Below are 9036 nucleotides of genomic sequence, written 5' to 3' on the forward strand. Positions count from 1 at the left end.
GGCTGAGATTTCTCGCTTCCGACGGACAGATCCTCATACTGCTTTCCGTGGGACATCCATATCGTTGCCATCTCCTTTTTTGATGACCTTTAACTGACTCACAAATATACATCCATCGTGTACGTACTCACATGTACTGTACACCCGGGAAGTCCCTTCCCGAAACCGTTGACAACGCGGTGAGAAACAAAAACACCGGGACCGGGGATCATAAAAATTGCATAACAAAAACCATAACCTACGAGCCATAAACAAAAAAGCATCTTTCTCGCATGCATGCTCGGGCTGAAGAATGGCTCCGCCTTGGGAACGGGAGGCTCAGTTTTGGGTTCTCAAGTTTCCGGGAGTTCACCTGGGAAGGCAAGCATCCCGAAGCGGTCCTATGTACATACGGACCGTCACATGCGGTCACTGCGTGCATCGGGGCTTCCTTTTACCAAACCAAAGGGAACAACGTGGCAGAAACGGGATCCTCCGTATGTTTGTGAGTGTGTATTTGGTTGGAAAAGATTTTATTGCTCATAACGAAATAAGGTCCTCGCAAAACTGAGTGAAGAAGCAGTTGGAGGAGAAGGAAAGGAGAATGGGTTTTAAGATACTGTTGAATGTCTCACATTTGGTTCTGATTTCGTAACTCTTCACATATGAAAAAATATTGTATCGTATTGTTTTCCCGTCCGGAATATGTCTTAGATCATTTGCAGGACTTAGTCCTGTAATAACCGGTTTATTACTTCCCACTATACTACCAACACAAATGGAGTGCAATAATTGCATCAAGATTAATAACAATAGCTCTAGTCCAGTGATGTAAAACTCGGTCAAAACGTAGAATTGGTAAGATTTATGAAAATATGTTCTTATCAAATGTGTATCAATTAACTAAACTTACTTACATATTACTTCTAATAAATTTATCTATTTCATGTAAAAGAATGTATAATATGGTGGTTAATGAATATGCCTGACAGCGAATATTCAGTAAATTATCTGAAAAAAGTTGCAGAAAGATGTATCTTAATATGCAGATAAATCTGTATGTATTTTTTTTATAAACGAATTTGTTTAATTTGAATAGGAGGAATTGACACACGTACTTTGAATTTAAATTTGTATCCTTTATAGTTCTTCACATTCAACGTATGTTTCAACATATCGTTAGTTATCCGTGATGTTAGTGTTGATCCATTTGTAAACAAAGATCACGTAAAAAAAAAGTTGTCTCTCAAAAACCAAATAAATAATTGCGACTTGTTTAATTAAATTGTAATAGTTCGGAATAAGTATTCTTTTATAGAGTACAGCTGTTATCCAGCTTATGGTTACTTGTTTTAGATTTGTATTAGAATTAGACTGCTTTTTCATTCATTTTATACTATGTAAGATCTTCGTTGGAAACGCATCGAAGACATGAAATCGTTTTCCAAATTCTAACGAAACGATATCAAGTTTATTAGTAGTTGTAGCTCATCAAGTTTGTTTTTTTATGAAAACTACTTATTCGCTTGTCTCGAAAAAATTGTGAAAAACCTTTGCTCTTGTCAGCCGCAATATATTGGCGTGATGTGTATCAAGGATCACTTCTTATATAATTTGTATAAATTGGCGTTGGTTCAGTCCTCTTACTCGTATGAAATATGCATTTCGTGAAACCATTCACAAAAATCATTTGGCGACTCAAACGAAAGCCAACACTCAAGGATCAAAACATTCGACGTATTGTTTCAAAACAGTCGCAGGCCGCATCCTATGTTCTTGAGGGCCGTATGTGACCCACGGTGGGCATGTTTGACATCTCTGCTCTAGTACTTCAACGATACTTGTTCAAGAATAACGAAGATGCTGCGTATGTTTCGCCTTATTTCCCTCTTCCACAAATCCCATCCCAGTAGGTAGTGAACGATATTTCATCGACGTCGTACATAACGGAGAAACCCTAAACGGGACATAGCCAATCTCGTCAACCGGCTCACGGAAAATAGATACCGTACCGAGAAGGTAACTGATGTGTAAAAATAACTATCACTAACAAGATCGTTAAGCATTTATACCATGGCAAGGCCGGAGGGGAAGATTCGCCAAAGAGACGACGGAGGAGATTCTATGAAGTAGGATTCGCTCGATGGAAACGCTACACGCAAGCAGCTCCAGTGGAAAAGAAAGCCACACTCGCGTTCCAGATTGAGGTACGCCATGGGATGTTGGTGGAAAATCCCGAGAATTTTCTCCATAAATGGCACGTCGAAGGATACACGTGCTTCAACAGAATGTCAGTGCATTTAAATGACTCGTCGCTTCGCTTCCGGATATGCACTTATTTAGCCCTTGATGCTCGCACGAGCCAGATTGTGTCATTTCTGGTCGCCATCGCTGCTTCGTTTTTCCCTACAGACTCGACTTTCCTTTTCCGGATCCTTTAGCGGAATCATTATCGTTTGCCGTTCCTGTTTATCTCCCGGGCGGCAAACGGAAGCCGACGAGGCGTCCAACTGGAGCCTCAAACTGGGGCTTTTTTCAACCACATCGGCTCCATCCTTATGGCAAATGGTCCCATCCGCCCCCTCCCCCCGACAGGCTCGTGAAAATGAAGGCAAAGACGAACAAAATTGTCGTTTACATTGATGCGTTTTGAGATTTCCGGCCCGGGATGAACTATTTTCAAATCAAATTACAAAATTGCTCACCGTCTCTCGTTTTGCTCTCTTTCTATCGTGGTGTAGGGAAAAGCCTTCCCGGGATAAGCGAGCTCAAAAGCCTAGCGGGGGCACGGTAAGGATAGCGGCACCCGGTAACGGGAAATTCGCGTAGCGGAAAACATTCCCTACCGCGCAAGAACTCTACGAGGGGTTTCCTGGTGGATTTTATTATTTAATGCAGAACGTTTTATCGTTCATTTTTATTCGCAGCTCGCGAGATGGAATGATGATGGTAATATCGGTTATTTCGCGTTTTACCACTTCGCCTTGTCCCTCCCTGCCCAGCCTCGCCCAGGTCCCACCCTGGGTCGGGAAGGATGTGTGGATGCGCGCAGGGATTTACATAAACGCCTCATCCGAACCCAACCCCTGCTTCCAACTCATCAGCATGTCAGTACTGTGGTACAATTAAACCGTCGCCCTTTATGCTTACTTTTTTTTTCCCGCACGAGAGCTATTCATTCGCGGTGGTTTAATGCCAAAAAGGGCGAATAATAAATGGCCGCCAAGAACCGGAGAAAAACGACGTTCGGAACGATGCTGGACGAGGCCAAAATTAATCCTGTAAAATTTAAATCAAAATGGTTGGCTGTTTGTAATATCACTCCGGGCTTTTTGGGGGGGCCATAAAACTACAGCATTTTTAACGAGAACAACCAACCAGTCTCCACAAACACACACACCGCACCGAGGGAAACGCATGTGTGGCTTTCATTCAATAACAAACCATAATTGGTACCTTCTGAGGCCCATCGCAACCGATGGGTTCCGTTCGCTCTGTGGGTGCGAGCCGGCTTTGTGGGTAGTCAGTTTTATTTATTTATTTATTTTTTGCCCGTCCTTTTATTGTTATGACATCCGCAGCGACTACGCGGTACATATCATAAATGAGATAAAATAAACAGACGTTGCCGATGCTCGGCCGGACGATTTTACTCTTGCTATACGAGGCTTCAGTACAGAAGACTGATAAGATGTACTGATGACAATTTGAACAGTAATGTTTAAAGAGTACTGTTTTGCTGCAAGGAATATGGTTTGATTGAATTGATATTTGTTGTTAGAAAGCCATTCCATCTCTTTCAGACTAATATGAACTATTATCAATCGCTTATTCACTAAGGCCTAAGAAAGGGTAAAAAGTAATGGATATAATTCTAATACATAAAAATCTTATCTTCTTGTTTTGTAACATTAACTTGGTTAATAATCATAAAACAATAAGTTCAATTATTATTACAGAGTAAAAACGAACTGTTGCAAATTTTTTCGCTAAATTTGGAGATATAGGCAACGTGTTCCTTTCGTACAATTTCAAACGATAGTTATGTGAAGCGTCAACAAACACTGGCAATTAGTAAATAAATGAGGGTATTATGATCCAGTTCCGCGTTATTGCTCGAAAGTTTCCGCATATTTGCTCGAATAGCAACCTGGGTATTTATACAAGTATTTCAAGGTATATAAATATATAGTTTTTAATAAGTTTCGAGCACTTTGATTTTTAATCAATTTTCAAAACGATCGAGTTATTGGTGTGTTTTATACTATGGCTAAATGGCTAAATAAATCAAAGTGACTTGTCTAAACACAACGTTGATATGAAAAGTGCATCCTGAATTATCATGTTCTTGGTAAATACCAAGATCCATAGAACCCACATATGCTTCGGACACATACGGTCTATAGAGATCCATCGACCAGGAGGTGCTTGAAACTGCTCGACGATAACGACGCGCGTCGTTTCGTATCCGCGCATCGTCTCGACACGCAGGTGGCGTCGTTTTGGATCGTCGAGACGCCCAGCCATTTTTTCGCTTTTTTCAAAGTGTTGTTTACCTTTTGTATGGGCCAGCGTCGAGAAGTTTATCGTTTCCGCGCTCCCAATCATAATACCCTCAAAAATTAAAACAATAAAAAGTTTCATACGATAGAAAATAATTTGATTTGAAAATAGACCGTATGTGAGATGATCAGATAAGTTTTAACATTTTAATCACAATTACATTGAATTGTTAATTACAATTACAATAAATGATGAAAAAACATGCAAGTTTTTAAGTTTTTTGTTTATGAAATGTTATCACCAATTGTTACTTCAAAAAGAGGAAGAAATTAGTTATCACTATGGAAATTTTCAAAAAGTGATTAAACGCTACATATACTATAACAGGTTGGCAGATTTCGGTGTTAGAAATATTTGTTTTTTCGCAATATTTTCCAATTGTTTGTTTTTGTTTGTTAATTGTAAAAAAATACTTGTTCGTGGAGTACAATACACATATTAATTTCCTTTTCATGTATTCAGTAGAAGCTTTTGGCGTACCTCTAAATAACCAACAACGCCTTTATGTTTGTTATCTGCGCGCTCTTCTAGCGCTAATCTCATTTCTATGGCTTTTCTGCTCCATCATGCTACAACTTCTTCATTTGCAAAACATTGTCAGCTCACAAAGAGACTCAATTACGTAGCCTCGGCTGGTTAACAACCTCAGCTACACCTTGGACCGGACAATCTCCACTCTACTCGTCTCCGTGTAGGTTCCATCCCGAGCCATACATTGCCATCTCGGCGAAGCCGGCCCGTCGAGGGTGGAATGTGAGCGATTTTGACATATCACGAGCATCACGAACTCGATCATGGCGGCCCCGGTTTGCGACCGTTAGCTTCCGTCGTGCCGCGACGTCGGGAAGGGAAGGCCGAACCGGGCCACCCTTGGGCCTTGGTGAGATGTTTTAGAACAATTATTTATTATTTATTTCAATTACACTTCCTGTCGTGCACGGGCGCTCCGAGTAGCACCGTGCGAGCGATACGCCGTACGGTGCAAAGTCCTGTCCAAAGTGTCTGGGCAGTGTTTTTCCAGCGTCACTTTGAAAACTCACTACCGCTCCTCCTCCTCCTCCTCGAGGGCATTTCTGCTTACGGTTCGATTGTCAAGCCCCAGGTCGACTTCCTCATCGGAGTGTTTAAGCTGGCGGTGTGTCTTCCGAGCGAGTTGGAAACCCGCTCCCCGAACCCTGGCATCCAGATCCCGGATGCCGAAAGCCGGCCCGGGAACCAGACCAAGGTCCTTCACCATACAGCGTTCCGGAATCGCTCGAGCGTTCGTTTGATCGTTGTTTAATTGAATTTATTAGGTCGTTCGAGCCGATGATAGTTTCCGTTTAGTTGCCGGTCGACCTACGTCCAAAGAGTGTCCCTAAATGGCAGACAAAACACTCGCGAGCACACACATACACTCAAATCAACCCCTCCCCATCCCCGGAGGGTGGTGAAACGTGAGCAAAGAATTAAGTTTTAATTATTTGTACGCCTTTTAAGGGAAAATTGTCTCCAGCAGAACGAGTGTGTCTAATGGCCGCCCGCTTGTTTCGGAAGTGGGAAAGTTTGTGTGTGTGTGTGTGTGTGTAAATAGTCATCGCCTCGAAGCGATTTCATCGTACCATGTCGGTCTCGTTAGCTTCGAACCCGGCAAACGGTTATCCCCTGGAGGACACTTGCGGAGAAGGGGGTTTAGGTTTTCCACAATTTTCCATGCCATCAAAACGAATTACAATGCTCCCAAATCAGAGCCAAATGGACGGCGATGTTTCACAGCAGAGAGCAACAGCAAAAGAAACAAGCAATGTTAAGCATCGTTTCGAGACAGAATGAAGACTCTTTGGTTAGTCAGGCAGCTTTTCCTTGCTTGAGAGGAAAAAATAAAAACCCTATCGATGGCAGACATTCTTCCGAACGATGTCTTTCATTAGCCTACAATGTTGCTGTTAGTTTCATACGCAGCATTTCACAACGGTTCGAAAATTGTTGGTGTACAAAATAAACCCACTCACTCCACTCGCTTTACGGCAGGTCAGGCCTTCATAGGGGGCTCGTCTCCTATGCGCTCCGTTTCGTATGTCGTTTCGCTGGATGGTAAAAAGCTGACCTCACAAAATGCCTCCGAAAACAGTACCAGCCTTGAGACGCCGTGGGAAGGCCGAAGGAAAAACAAAAAGAAAAACAAAACAAATCTTCAACAAAACAGACACCATCGGAATAACAGTAAGATGGATGGAGACAACTCCACCTTTGTCGGCAAGGGACAAACAATCTGGTTAGAAATTTTAGCATACTCATTCGACTCGTGAAAATCAACAAACTCATCATCTCCCAGGCTGTGCAAGCAGCAGTGCCGGGGCATTGCTTTTCACCGGAGCGAGCGGTGAAACCAAAACTCCCAAAAACGCCGTTGTCACGCTGTTGTGACAAACGGATGTCAGCGGAGAAGGAAAACACGTCACATACCCGCTGGTGGCGGAGGAGAAGAAAACAAACCAAATAAAAAAAAAAACCATTTCACAACAAAAAGCAATGGAGGATGAATAGGACTCGAAGGAAAACAAAATCGCAAACCCAAATCAATGTATTCCTCCCGGGAGCGCCAAAACATTGTCACGGGCGTTTAACCAAAGCGGCGCATTGAAGCCAGCAATAGTGTTGGTTTTAATTCGCTCGGGAATAATGACGGAAAAGTGTCCCTGTCATGGCGGTTGGGAAAACTATTTTTCTCGCAAGTCACGAGCAACTATTGTGGAAGGTTTCTTTTTGTCACACAGCTTCTAAGACGGGCAATTAGGTAGATGAAACGATACATAGATCAATTTGTCTGTGATTGTGGGGCATGCGAATAATATTTGTTTTTAGTAATGCACAACAAAAGGTTTATATATTATTATTTTCAAATGTTGAAATTTGATTACAAAATTAAAAGAAATCAATACTTAAAAATACGATGACATTTCGAAATTGAAAAGTTATTTTTGTCCAGCACTCTTATCACTTGCCGATAATCATTTTACCATCAATACCTCACAAGGCAACTGATAACTGACGCTTGTCGCTGATGGACAGGTGCATCCAAGTATGCGTAGTGCGATGTTTACTCAGCTGCGTTCATTCATGGCGGCTCGTTGGTCTAGGGGTATGATTCTCGCTTCGGGTGCGAGAGGTCCCGGGTTCAAATCCCGGACGAGCCCTGCTCAGTGGGAACTTTTTTTCCCGCATCATTTTTTCGATGTATTTTTTTTTTGTCCCAACACTTCAATAAACTCACGACGACACTCCCAAACCGCAGTGTAATATTGGTTGTCAATCAAATATCAAACGCGTAACAAATCTCCAAGGACTCGGGGATTGGCCACTGCCGTCCTCGTTGACTTTCCCTTTGGGATCGTGGAAGATTGGCGGGATGGTTTTCCCTGGTCTCACTTGTTTAGCGAAAGCGGACAAACATTGCCTCCAAAGCCGTGACGTTTTCCACGGATTTTCTGTTTCGCTGCGTTTCTTCCTTCCTACTTTCCCTTTCATGTTTGATGATCATCCGCTTGACGAATACCAAAAAGAAATGATAGAGTCCTTTGGGAGTTTTTCCTTCGGCCCGTTCAGGACAGATGAAAGGGCTTGTCGCGGTTTTCCCCCGCCGCGGGTCCCGCCTTTTCCACGTCCCGTCAATTCGCGTCATCGATAAGAGATGCGCGATCTGATCCGGGACACGCCGCAAGCGAACCGATGTTTTTGTGGCGGGATGGAAAATAAAATAAAATTTTGCTGAAAAATTCTCCGAACGGAGAATAAAACCCGAACAAACATCCCATCCCGACCGAACGTGCTGTTCTAATAATAAAAGTAATTTTATTACACCTTTCCCATCGCCTCCAGCGAGCCTCGGTTGGCCACGTTTGGATAAATAATGTAAACTTACGTCCAGATGGGAACCTCGGGCGGCTCGGCAAGGCTGGAACGAAAGTGAGAATTATTGTAACATTTTTTTTCTTTATTACCCAACAACGAAAAACCCCAGGACTTGCCTGGTGCGGGTTTCCTTTTCAGGAACAAAGTGAGAAGCGAAAAAAAAACCATCCGAATCCCATCCCGGGCGTAGTTCATCATCTTCTTCGTCGACATCATTCGGCTCTCGGAGCAGCAAACGTTTGCTGTAAGAAGAGACGGTTGGCTCGCTGAACGAAACCGTCACCCGTCGACGTTCGTCGGTTTGCTGCCAAAAGCGGAATCCTTGTGCTTATTATTATTTCCCTTTCCTGACAGTTAATGATGGATATAAAAATTTCTATACAAAAGTTTCTCGAAGGCTTCCATTCACCGGAGGTTTCGTTTTATTTTTCCCCGGGATCATCATTGCATTGTGGCCGCGGTACTGCCGGACAGGGCTTCGAGCGTCGGGTGGAAGCCAGTTCCATTCCAAGGCCTCCGTGCTGCCATTCGCAATACGGTAACCTCGGAAAATGAGCTTATGCTCCCGGGACCTTGTCAATGAGGCAAGCCAACGTCATCTTA

At 43.0% G+C, this 9036-nt stretch overlaps 1 non-coding gene across 1 annotated transcript; it reads left to right on the forward strand.

Moving 5' to 3' along the window:
* The first annotated feature begins 7646 nt into the window (after positions 1–7646).
* Positions 7647–7718, forward strand: Trnap-cgg (transfer RNA proline (anticodon CGG)). Its single transcript has one exon. It is a non-coding gene; the product is annotated as a tRNA-Pro (tRNA).
* The last annotated feature ends 1318 nt before the right edge of the window (positions 7719–9036 follow it).

This window comes from Anopheles ziemanni, chromosome 3 (genome assembly GCF_943734765.1).
Source record: "Anopheles ziemanni chromosome 3, idAnoZiCoDA_A2_x.2, whole genome shotgun sequence".
Classification (NCBI taxonomy): Eukaryota; Metazoa; Arthropoda; class Insecta; order Diptera; family Culicidae; genus Anopheles; species Anopheles ziemanni.